Here is a 12,665-nt window from a genome sequence, read left to right on the forward strand (position 1 = left end):
GGAATATTTCAAGAATCCCACACTTGAGTCCCACTGTGATCATACACTTAAGTATGGTGGCGTCCAAAGGGAAGGAAGCTAGAGTAAAACAGTCGCCAACAAGTTTTAGGAACTTGTAAACCGTTCACAGGGTGAAGGTTACACCCCTTCACGATCCATGAGATCGCTAACTCCATAGTGGTATGGAACCATGATTGGATATTCGGGGATGAAGGTACAAATCCAACTAAAAAATATTGAACCTACCTTAAAAATAGGCCTGTACTTTATTCTTCTCAAATTCATGTGCGCTTTCTGACTAACATACAATCAATATATTAACCCTATACCTATTTAATTTATGTTGGTTGAATATTAATGCACAAACAAAGGTATTATTGGCAATCACTTGAATTAAAATCATATTAGCCGAAACAAGATTATTAATTATCATATTAAGCATGATTACAAGTACAAATTCCCTTTAATCCTGTGAGAGAGGGTGTGATCAAGAAATAACAATAATATATATCAAGCAACATAATATCAACAAATCATCATCATAATAACCTCATTCTCATCAAAGCATAATAATAGCAAGATCCTAGGCATGATACTAACAAGATTAATAACAAATCCTAACATGTCACTAAACATTAAAGATCAAAGCTTTATCCCTAACATGATAAAAGAAATAGGAAGCAACCTTAATATGATATTAGAAAGCAATAAAAACATCCTAACATGATACTAGGAATTAAAATATTCTAAGCATGCTTTCAAAAGATATAGAGCAATAAAACAACTTACTTTGTTGCCTCGTATCTCTTTCTATCAAAACAATACACGCGTTAGTAACTTCAAGGAAAATATTAAATCAAACAATTAATTTAAATAATTGAAATAGGAATGTGGGACCAAACCCGCAAAAATTATCAACCTTTCACGTCTAAGGCGAAGGCAACATCGAGCTTTGCTAGGTGTGTCTAGAACTTGTGAATGCGGTATTGTATTTGAAAAGGGGAAGGCTTAGAAAGAGGGAGAAAGAACAAGCTATTGCTTAAGACAGAGAGAGAGAAAGAATTAGATGATTGTTGATTGTTGATGAGTGAATAAAAAACGGGGAAATACGACCCTATTTATAAGAAAAATAGCCCGGAAACAATAAGAAAAAGACCGAATCCCATCTAGAATAAAACTACCTCTGTCGAGGCGGGACAGCCTTTTCGCTGTGCGACAGCTTTGTCTTGGCGCGCTAGTTCTGTCGTTTCGCGATAGTTCATGCGTTTTTTGAAATCCGTACGGAATCCTTAATCTAATTAAATTCGACTAATCAAAGTCCGTACTTATCTTTAAAAATCGGATTAAATATCTTTGAAACACTTGATTTAATCCAAATAGAATTCTTTATTTTCTAAAAACATAATTACTAATCCTATTTCCACCAGAATTCAAAATAACCTTCTAGATTATTCTAGAAGATTAAAATCAATCCTAATAACTTTAGGAATATTATTAAATGGGCCCTCTACTAGATCATTGGGCCATATAAAACCATTTCAGGCACAACTTAGTATTTAAGCCATAACTTCCTCATTATTCATCGGAATTGGGCTTATAATATATCGTTGGAAAGATCTTTTCGAGCCCAACCCAAATACACCATTATTGGACCCTTATCATGGATCAAACTAAGTTGGACTGGACATTTTCATAAAAAGAGTACATTGTTTAAAACAGAAAGAAGGATATTTTTATTAAAACAACCGCATCACAAGACTTTTCACACTTTCACTACGTTCGATAATCAATGACGCGAAAGGTATTTATCACTGGGTTTGGTTTTCGGGGAGACACAATTAAGTGTCTACAGAAGCCCCCACTTTGACTGAGTTTGGAGAAACGGAAGTTTCGAAAACAAAAGTCATAGTATCGATAGGGACGGAGAATGATTCAGAACGTTCTGCTATCCTAAATCATTCTTGTAATGTAGATACCTGCAAACTAGCATTAGTTAAACAGATAAAAGAGTTAAGAAACGCGTATTTTGCACCGTCGAGTACACGTCTCTAGAGTAACCGCTTTTGTTTGACGACCTCCAGAAGCTAGGGGATAACACCAAAAACCGCTCCGCTTTTCACTGTCTTCATTTTCCGTTGTGATTGTCTTCCACATCTTAGGGAACACCATCGAAGACTGCTCTGCTTGTAATAATCTTCTGCCGCTTTGTGACCATCTTCCACATCCTAGGGAACATGATCAAAGATAACTCTGCTTGTAGTCATCTCCAGATTTTTTGACGATCTTCCACATCCTAGGGAACATAGTCGAAGATCGCTCTGCTTGTAGGAATCTCTTATTTTTACGTGATAACTTTCTTAGGAAAGTTATCGAAGATCATTACTTGTTGATCCTTAGTTTGCTGGTGCTTTGTTGGAATGCTTGTTGTGCTGTTGCTTGTAATTTTGTTGTGTGTTTGATGTTTGCACTTGCTTTATGAACTAATATCTTGGTGCTTGCGATGAGCCAATGTTTAGGCGCTTAAGCTAAGTCAGACGATCATCATCAGGTCGATCACTTAGTGCAATTGTAATCGAGCCGACTACTAATCATGTCAATTTGCTTATAAGGGCTAACCGGCGTACCAAGGAACCCAAAATTGCTGCATAAGGTCCATGTAAAACAATATGGGGGCCACAATTGCATCGCTGAAGAAAAGGAGCCAGCACGCACTGCCACGCATTGTCGCGGTGCGCCAGGCTTGTCGCGGCGCGACGGAGTCGGGTTTTCCGGATTTAAACCCCTTCTCCTTCCTCATTTCGCTGCTCCCTCTCTTCTTGCTCGGTTTTGCTCGAAACTTCAAATCGTTCGTTCTTCTCCGTTTCTGAACCAAATTCCACCACTACAAAAAGCGTACTTTTTGGACACTTTTGGTTCGACGTTTTTGGTGTGGTGTCAGCATATGTATTTTGGTACCGTCTTTTCTCGACGCTTTTTTTGGTTGAAGATTGTCTCGACACTAAAAAGCGTCGGGAAAATCACGTGTTATGCACGTGAGTATGGCTACCCGCAATTTTGAAATTTTTAATTAATGAAAAACTTAGCAGGTTGTATTTTCAGCCTCACTCGAATCAGGTTCCCAAATTCCCCCAAATTCCCAATAAAAATGCCCATCCACTATTCTGCTCTCCTCTAAACCTTGACTCCATCATCAGCGACAAAAAAACATCATTCCTTTTTGGTTAATTTCTGGGTTTTGCTTGCTAAACTTCAAGGAATTTAGGGGTTTTTGGCTCGTCACTTTCATAAATTTCAGGTATCAACTTACAATTTGCTATATGATATTGTTGCTAGGTATATATCTATCATTTTTGGTACCTAATATCTCACAATTCTCTTAATTTCGTTAAAATTGGGAATTATTCTTTGCATGTCTTTGATTTTGAGTTGGTGTTGAACAAGAATCGATCTCTTATTGCGAGGTAATTTTTTGCCCTTAATTAGATATTTTAATTTATTTTTATGTTGTTTTTTTCATGACTTCTGTTTTCAAATCCAAGGTATCCATGTTTTTTTTTTTTTTTTTTTTTAAAGTAGTTCTTTGGTTTTTATTATGATTTTTATGTCCTTTTTTAGGGTTTTAGTTTGGAATTTTATGGGATTTTGATATGAATTTTATAGGCTTTGAATTTTCTGGGTTTTGATATGAATTTTATAGGCTTTGAATTTTATGGGTTTTTGATATGAATTTTATGGGTTTTTTATATGAATTTTCTTGTTTTTGAATTTTATGGGTTTTTAATATGGATTTTCTATGGTGATTTGGTGGCTGATGATTTCATTTTGTCTTCACATGCTCTTCTCTTAGAAGCAATACTCATTCCCTTATAAATCATTAGACAACAACCCCAATACTCACGACCTGCTGCTGATGAATCAAGTCTTATTGTTAAGAATGTATAAGTTTGTTTGTTGGTTAAGATGATATGTATATTGCTAAAGAATTGGGTTGAGTTGATAATGAAGGTTGTGATAATTAGCAAGCGTAAAGATCAATTTAAGTTGAAATACATTTATAGAGTATAATTTAGAGCTTGATAAATGATAATGCATGAAACTTGTGACACTGTTATAAATTGCTCAATACTGCCTCCCTTAGCCTAATTCTCTTTCGTTGCCCATATTTTAGCTCTTATTTTGGATCAAGAAACTGAAATATTGACAATTGCTCAGTGACGACAATTGCCTCTTAGAGGTAAAAGTAAGCAATGTATGAAATTTACATAATTAACAGAAATTTATGAGCAGAAAGCTTACTTCTAAGGTGGAACACTGTTAAATAACTCATCATAAATGATTTACATAATGTTTAAACAACTCTATCATGTTTGGAGGGAAGCATGAGGCTAAAATTTTTCTTTATAAACAGGTATTTCCCTAAACATCTGTTTGATATTGTTGCAGCTGTAGATTTCTGGTTGAGAGTTACATTTCACATGTGGTTTTAGACAAGCCAGAGTTTATTAAGGTACGATTTTCATTGCATCAAACATCGATATATTCATCATCTTGTTTGATTTTGTTATGATTGAGTAATTGACGGTGAAAATGCAATTATACATCATCTTAAAAGACTCAATTTTATACATATAAACTTAAAATCTATGTATATCAAGAGTTTAATGTTGTATATTCTATTAAAGCTGGTGGTTACGAATATAAACTTAAAATCTATGTATATCATGTGTCTGAAATCTGAATTTGCTACACCTGCTACTAATTGATCATGTGTCTACTACTAATTGATAACGAATTCTAAATACTATACCTGCTACTAATTGATCATGTGTTTGCTACTAAATGATAACGAAATCTAAAAACTATACCTGCTACTAATTGATCATGTGTCAGCTTCCAATCTGTTTCCCTTTGTTTATCTCATAATTATGTGCTAAACCTGTTGTGGAAATTTAAGGTTAAAAAATTTATGAAGATTAGGCTGCACACTGAGGGCTCTGACAACTTGTCTTCAAGGGGAAATCATTGATGTTTCTTTCTTGGCAGTTGTTTTTTTTTTAATAAAACGCACAAATGATTTTCAATTTCCTTTTCTTGATTATTTTCCTGTATTTACCATTCATAATCCTTTCCTTTTCTCAAATGTAAACCAAAATGCCTAACGTATTCTATTATACATTAGAAATGGAGACAGAGCAATTGGACAGGATTTATAAGAAATGAACACCTGCTAAGACTCCAACTTCTTTTCTTTCACCAAGGGCTTCTTAACAGTTAATCATTAATCTCCCCATCCACCTGCACAACAACACTCTGCGGCAGCAAACTACCAAACAGTAATCAGTGCAATCTAAATGCTGGAAGGACCTCCCGTCCCAGCATCACTAACATACTATAACCTAACTCTCCTATCTTTCATCCCAGTAAAGCATGCTAGTGAATCCTCTTAAGTCCCAACTTACCAAGACAACTTGTCACCTTCCCTTAAATATAATACAATTCCTAAGTCCCGAGTCCTAACAACCCTACTTAAAAAAGAATAAAAAGACACTTTGCTAGTTAAAAGTTTCTCCACGAACTAAGAGAATGAGGGTTCGATATTTAACAGGCCATTGGGCCTCTCTTTAATACCATTCCTACTTAATAATTACTTTAACACAAGCAGCTAATTGCAGAAAAAAGAAACTTATCTATTGCCTATCATGATCAAAAAATAAAATCACATTTTGACCTCCCATTAACACAAGTGAATGTATAGGGTGTATACATACTACATATATCATTTGCCATAAATGTGAAGTTTATGGAAAAAGTTGCCCTTACATTTCCCATGTGCCTTGGTGTCTTGGTGATACCAGTAAATCTGTAAATTGTTTAAAATTAAGTATTAATGACATATAAATGAATATTATATCTTCATCAAAGTATTATGGTAATATTTCTCTCTGTTTAGCCTTGGAACATTGTTGCCAAATTTGTGCTATATTCATATCCAATAATTAAGAGGAGCCTTTGTGTTCTTGCCTGACTACCCTATATATTTTGACTAGTTTGGGCTATCTATCTGTTGGAAAGGAAAAGATTACTCTGATACTAGTTATTATTCTTTGGTATGACCAGTTGTGGTATCTTAGAAGAAATTGCTTGCTAATTGCTGTAAGCATGATATTATAGGCTGTGTAGGAGACTAGGGGTCCTATAAAGCTATTAATTTTGACAATGAAAGCTTTCTTAGTCCTTGTTCACTTCAACTTGTACTGTCAAACTACGTTATATTCACTGAAAATGATTTTAACTTGCAAAATAGTGCTAATTTTCTGTGGTAAAGTTTTCCTTTTATTTTGGCTTTGAAGTAAGAAGGAACCCAGATGACAAAATAAACCCAACAAAATTAGGTTTAATCAGTAAATACCATTGTCACTCAATGAAAATAACCGTTAACTAGTATAAATCAATTACTATATTTCAGCTTAAATGTGAAGTGAACATCGCCTTAGTAATAACAATGCTTTTGGTTTCTTCAGATAGTGTTCAATGCCATATAATGAGTTCTGTATCTTGCTTAGTGTTGCAAGTCTAACTGTCTTTCTCTTATGTATCCTACAATCTATGGCTTTTCATTTATAATGAATTTTGAACACCCCCTCTCTCCAGCCTCACCCCCTTCCTTAATTTTAAATTAATATTGGTCCTTCTATTGGTTAAGTTGAATAAAGTAGGAGAGCAGGCACAAAATTCAGCCCTTTATAGACAAGATTCTCTGCAATAAAAGAAAGAATCTTGCAACATCTTCTAAGCTTCCTATTGGCTGTTTGTGAATGTGGCTGTTTGTGAGTGTGGTTTGCTTTACTTTAATTGGGTAAGTTGACTCCATTCTTTTTCCTTGTTCTATCACAGCTTGTATATTCTGATAAAAATATATAGAGGTAGCACTCAGTTCTTTTGTATGAGGTTTAAGTTGCTCTATTTGTAATTCAAGAAGCAGTTCAAGTTTTCATTTCTAGTCAAGCCATTGCTTGGCAATCGTCCAAAGTTGATCTTAGTTATGCAGTTTGAGTACATGAGTGGAAAATAGTTTGGAGTGTGCTGGTTGCCAGAAAATCTTTGATTATGCAAGCCCCCATCCTAAAATAATTCTACTATGCTGCACATATATATATCTAAATTTGCTTGTTAATCCTCACTGTTTCATACATTTTTTAAATTAATTATTTCTTTTAACTTAAGTTTGTTATTTTATTTAGATGCCAAGGGTAATACTACATTAGTAAGTGGTATTATTCTGCCAATTGACGTATGGAGTAATAACGGCGTACAGTATTATGTCGAATTCAATGATTTATGCCAGCCAATTAGGAAAGGGGGACATATTTTGGTTAAATTCACTAGTATGATTGCGAAGATGGAGTCACATTGTCCAGTTGGGGAAAAGACTCGCATGCAATAGACAAGCATTTCAAAGGGAAGATAATTACAGACATAATTGTAAGTACATTCGTCCCTAAGACATCCCCTTTGAATGCCTAAACACACATACTTAGCTGGTCTCTTACTTCTAATAAATTACTTATTGAATACTAAGTTGCCCCCTTTCCTTTTATCTAATGAACTGCCTTACTTCCCTGTTTTCTCTTCACTTTACAACTTCTGTATTTTGAATTTCTTGTTGGACTTGTTCTGTTTGCGTGCTTAGACAGTTGTTGGTTTTTAGGAATCAAATAAGAACTGCCTTATTTGTAGTTCTTGCCAATCCCCAATCTGCCTTATTTGTATTAAACAGGATTGTGAACTGTTTATTCTTCTGCTTTTGTGTGGGTAAATATTTGGCCTCCCGTTAGGTGATGGTTTAGATATTTGGTCTCAAGTTGGTATGTCCCTTGTTTAGCATGCCAAATTTAACAGATTGTCCCATCCATCTTGTTGCCATAGCTTAAGCCGAGTGCAGTGCCTTTAGTTTCTGAGCTTTGGACTGAGGTAAGCAGAGCAACCCATGCTTGCCTCGGCTCATTATCTACGTTACCCTTAAACTGAATACTAAACTGAAATCCAGAACTGAATCCAACTTTGAATTTCAGAACTGAATTCAGAGCTGAATTTCAAAACTAAATTTAGAGCTAAATTTCATAACTGAATTCAGGGCTAAATTTCAGATCTGAAGTTCAGAACTGAATTTCAGATTTGAAGTTCAGAATTGAAAATCAGGTTTGATACATTTATAGTTTAGTTTAATTGATCTGTCGCTATGATAATGCATGCTCAGAATTAATACCATGAAAACGATATTGCAAAAGGACCTCTCAGATTATCAGATCATAACTATAAAATTACCTTCTGCTCTATATTTACTTCAGGGCTGTTAATCCATACACATTGTTTACCCTTAGTCTTGGCGAACAACTGCTAATCTCCATTTTGGTGAAGCATTTTTGTTGGCATGAGCAGTCTTATTCATTTTTGTTAAAACATGACACTAACACATACACTATATATGGTACGGTAGTTACATATATCAGCTTGTCTTAGGGGACAAGATACACAATTTCGGGATAAGGAGTTAAATCTTCCTGCAAATTTCTTATATTATGGTATAGAAATTGTACTATTTAAAGAGCATCTATAGAATATAAAATATATAGCCAAATACACACATTGTTTACTTACATAATGTTTACTTGTGTGTGTGTGTGTGAGTGTGAAATTCAGAGCTTGTGTGTGTATGTGTGTGTGTGTGTGTGTATAAGCCTATATTGTGTAATATACTAATTTATACTTTGTATTTTTTTTTTTTTGAAGATTGGAAAAGGCAATGTAGGTGCAACAAGAGAATAGGCCGGAACACTTGAGCATCAAAACAAGCGACTATATCGTCAATAACACCATCATCTATCTATTTTGGTTTTTATTCTTAATTATATTAGTGATGTATTTATTTAGGGACAAGCTACTATAATATGCGACACTTTTTTTTTATTACTTGTGTTGATGTTTTCGTATATAAATTTGGTAATTTAATTAACTAGGTACTCTTATTATTGTTGATTAATTATTGTTTTTTTTAAATCTGATCTAGTTATATAGAATATTTGTTTACATTAATTTTAATGTTATTAATTTAATTTATGATAAATTTAAATAACTATAATGTATGTATGATGGTAATAATTTAATAAAAAGAAAAAAAAAAGAAATAACAAAGCTGAAAAAAAAAATTCTAGATGCTTTTTAATGTCTACATATTTTGCATATTTTCACATTTCAAGAGTTTCCCTCCATACCATAGGCTGACACGGATAAACGTAAGACAAAAAAAAGCGTCGTTAAATTTGAGTATGTGGACATGTAAAAGCGTCGCTAAAAAACTACACATATTTGGGATAATGCGCGAAATTAGTATTTTCCGACACTTCGTATATTAGTTTGACACAAAAAAGCGTCGAAATTCTCGACGCTTTTTTGTGTCCCTCAAAATTCTCGACTCACGGATTCTCGACGTTGCTCAAAAGCGTCGAGAAATATTTTTTCGACGCTTTTTAGCGTCGAAAAAAGACCTAAAAAGCGTCCAAAAAACACGCTTTTTTGTAGTAGTGTTCGCTCAAATTTGTTGCGAATTTAAGCTCTCGATCTCTAGTTTGCCGATCCATGTAAGTTTTGCTCGAACTCACTTTATTTTGTTCGAATTTTGTGCGTGTTTACTCACGGTTTTTCGAAAAATTCGAAACTTATATTGCTTAATTCACTTTGTTTGTTAAATTTTATGCCATTAATTTGTTTGTTTATGCTTGTATATCACCTTAGGACTATTTTGAGACTTGTTGACTCAATTTGGTGAAGAAATGAACGATTTTCCATTGTTGAACTCTTTGAGTTCGTGAGAACAATGTGGCTTGTTCTTCACGTTTTTGCTAGCTATTCATGCTCAATTTGTCATAACATTTGTCCTAGTATTGCAAGAAAGTGTTTGACTGCTTGAAAACGCTATTTTTTGCTAAAATCAAAAATATGCTCTGTTTTAGTATTACGTACTCTTTTTTTTACGAACATAGTATCATGCGGCTAGGCGAACCTTAGATACTATAGAACCTTTGATTTACTGTTTGCTTGCATAATTAGCATGTCTCGACAACGCTGTTTCGGCTCATGCTCTCGTAGGGCTCACCGAGAGGACGAGCCTGTCGACACCGACGAGGGTACTTCTACCAGTCTAGGGGAGTTCCCTGATTGGGATGGGCGTACTCTGTACTTTGCGCCCCTATTTCACATCTCAGAGCGAGTTCGGCTCGGGATGACCGACGAGCGAGTTCGTTGCCATGGCTCGGGTTACGAAACCATCGGGCAGCTGTACGAGACTTATTTTCGTAACAACAAGGAGTTGCGCGGACTGTGGGAGTCTTGTGGTCTGACCCAACTGGTGCAGCCTACTCAGGCTCTCTATTCTTTGACATCGAGCCGTTTTCTAATTCGAGCCTTGGTGGAGTTCTTTTGGGACACCACTAACACTTTTCATTTTCCTCGGGGTGATATGACTATCACTTCTTTCGACTTCACTCTCATCACCAGACTAAAGTTCCGTACAGCTGCAGTTCTATTTGGCAGTGATATTACTGTTTTCTCTCTCGAGGTAAAGGAGTTGATTGGTCCTATCGCTGTTTGAGCTCGCGGCGAGGCTCGGCCATTGCAGATTAGTAGTCGATGTATTGGTCGAACTATGCTTGTAGAGGCTTTCCGAGACGATGCGACCACCTCGGAGCAGCGGGTGCGCATCTTTGCTTTGATCCTTCTGTCAGGGACTTTCTCTCCTAACAAGGGTAGCCGAGTGCTACTCTACTACCTGCCTGCTCTTCGTGACCTTCATATGGTTGGGACATATGATTGGGCCAGCCTGGCCTATGTTGACTTCATGCTTCGCTTGTCGCCATCGCATCTTTGATGAGGAAGTCACACTTTCTAGTTTCTGGAGGATCATAAAGGTACACCTTGTTTCCCTTCACTAAAGTTTACTTTAGATATGTGTTAGCACTTGCTGACACTTTCCTGTTGTTATAGGTTTGGTTCTACGAGTACTTCTAGTCTCTTTCATCGGCGAGGCCTTCGCCTCGAGGGCTCCCCATTCCTGCCAGTTGGGGAGGCCATTAGAGTGACTAGACTGCTACTGCCCATGTTCGAGAGTTGATTCTCTCTGTATGCTTTGCTTAACACTTTTGTTTATCGCTCTTTAGTAGAATCTTATCTCATGGGTATTCGTTTTGTAGGGACCTGAGGTCTAATTTCGACCATGGGCCGATTTTAACCTTCCTACACGAGCTGTCCATTATCCAGCTCAACGTCGCTATTTTCATGGGACATATGACGTTGTGACATATCTGGGTGAGAGATTGCGATTCAGCACTCTTCAGAGTCCTTTGTCGTTCCTACTCGTCCCCCATGGCACATGTTAGACCAGACGAGCATGAGAGTCCATCTAGGCAGATCGCCACCTGGTACGGATTGGCAGCGTCTTTGTCATACGGACCGAAGTTATGGCAAGAGTCATTTGCCAAGTTTAGCTCCACCACCTTGCATATCAGAGGAGGCGGAGGTACATTTTGTGCCTTTTGATTTATTCCCTTGATAGCCCCCCAGCAAATTTTAATCACCTAGATTTTATTTTGACAAGATGCGGTAGCAGCTGCGGAGTTTGTGCCTCCGCCGGTGTCCATCACCTATCAGGGGTCCTTCGACCCGGTCGAGGAGATGATTCCTCTAGCCCCTGAGCCTTGGCGCTTCATAGAGAGGTCAATACCTCACCACCAGACCTCGGTAAGTCTTTTATCACTATTTTGTTTGCATATATGTTCTTTGATTGTTCCTGACTTTATTTATTGACAGTTCTCCTGCGAGGTGATGACGAGGATAGCGAGAGCCATGGACGCGTTTCGTTATCAACTCGTGAGATTGAGTCACCGAGCTAGCTGTCGTCGTGGTGATGACGGTATGGAGGTATTTCTCTTGACATCATTGCTTATTCTATTTACTTATTTTCCCATGCTTGACTTGATTTGTTTTTCTATTTCAGCCTGTTCCTCGACACGCACTTGTGCGAGACTCGAGGATCGGAGGGAGAGATCCGGATCTGGCTCGAGACGTAGATGTACTTCGGCGGGGAGCCAAGGTGGTCGAGCGGAGTCGAACCACACTATAGTAATGGAGCATTCCTGCTCTTCTTCTGAGGGTGCTTCGAGGAGGCTGACTAGCCAAGGAGGCGCGACATTGGCTCCTTTAGCGGGTGGTGGGACGTATGAGGTTGGATCATCGTCGCAGCAGCCACAACCCTCAGTAGTTGGGAGTGCAGCAACAGGGTGAGCTAGGATGGGCTGGCCCCACTCTTTCGACCCGACCATCAGCGACCTTGAGGCTGGTGAGGGATCGACTCCTCGGACTGTGCAGTTTTGATATGTTTGGAGTTCCTCCACATTTGCGCCCTCCGCCATGATAGTTGTACCTGTATATATATTTTTTATTTTGACTTTCTAGGACTTATCCTATGATTACTATGTCTATTTTGCACTTTTATTTTTCATTTTATGTGCATATGAGTTTGTGAAAAACTTGTGAGATTTTTTGCGCAAAAAATTTCCGCCATTTTTATTATTAATGGTAGGTATCCGACTTTCTCTCCCAAAAATGAAAAA

At 37.0% G+C, this 12,665-nt stretch overlaps 1 long non-coding RNA gene across 1 annotated transcript; it reads left to right on the forward strand.

The window, feature by feature from the left end:
• The first annotated feature begins 3,118 nt into the window (after nucleotides 1-3,118).
• On the forward strand, nucleotides 3,119-9,123 carry LOC145584971 (uncharacterized). The gene is made up of 4 exons (XR_014100475.1): nucleotides 3,119-3,461; nucleotides 4,444-4,507; nucleotides 7,242-7,482; nucleotides 8,791-9,123. It is a non-coding gene; the product is annotated as an uncharacterized LOC145584971 (long non-coding RNA).
• Nucleotides 9,124-12,665: the final 3,542 nt, after the last annotated feature.

The sequence above is a fragment of the Chenopodium album genome, chromosome 16 (genome assembly GCF_948465745.1).
Source record: "Chenopodium album chromosome 16, dcCheAlbu1.1, whole genome shotgun sequence".
In the NCBI taxonomy this organism is placed as follows: Eukaryota; Viridiplantae; Streptophyta; class Magnoliopsida; order Caryophyllales; family Amaranthaceae; genus Chenopodium; species Chenopodium album.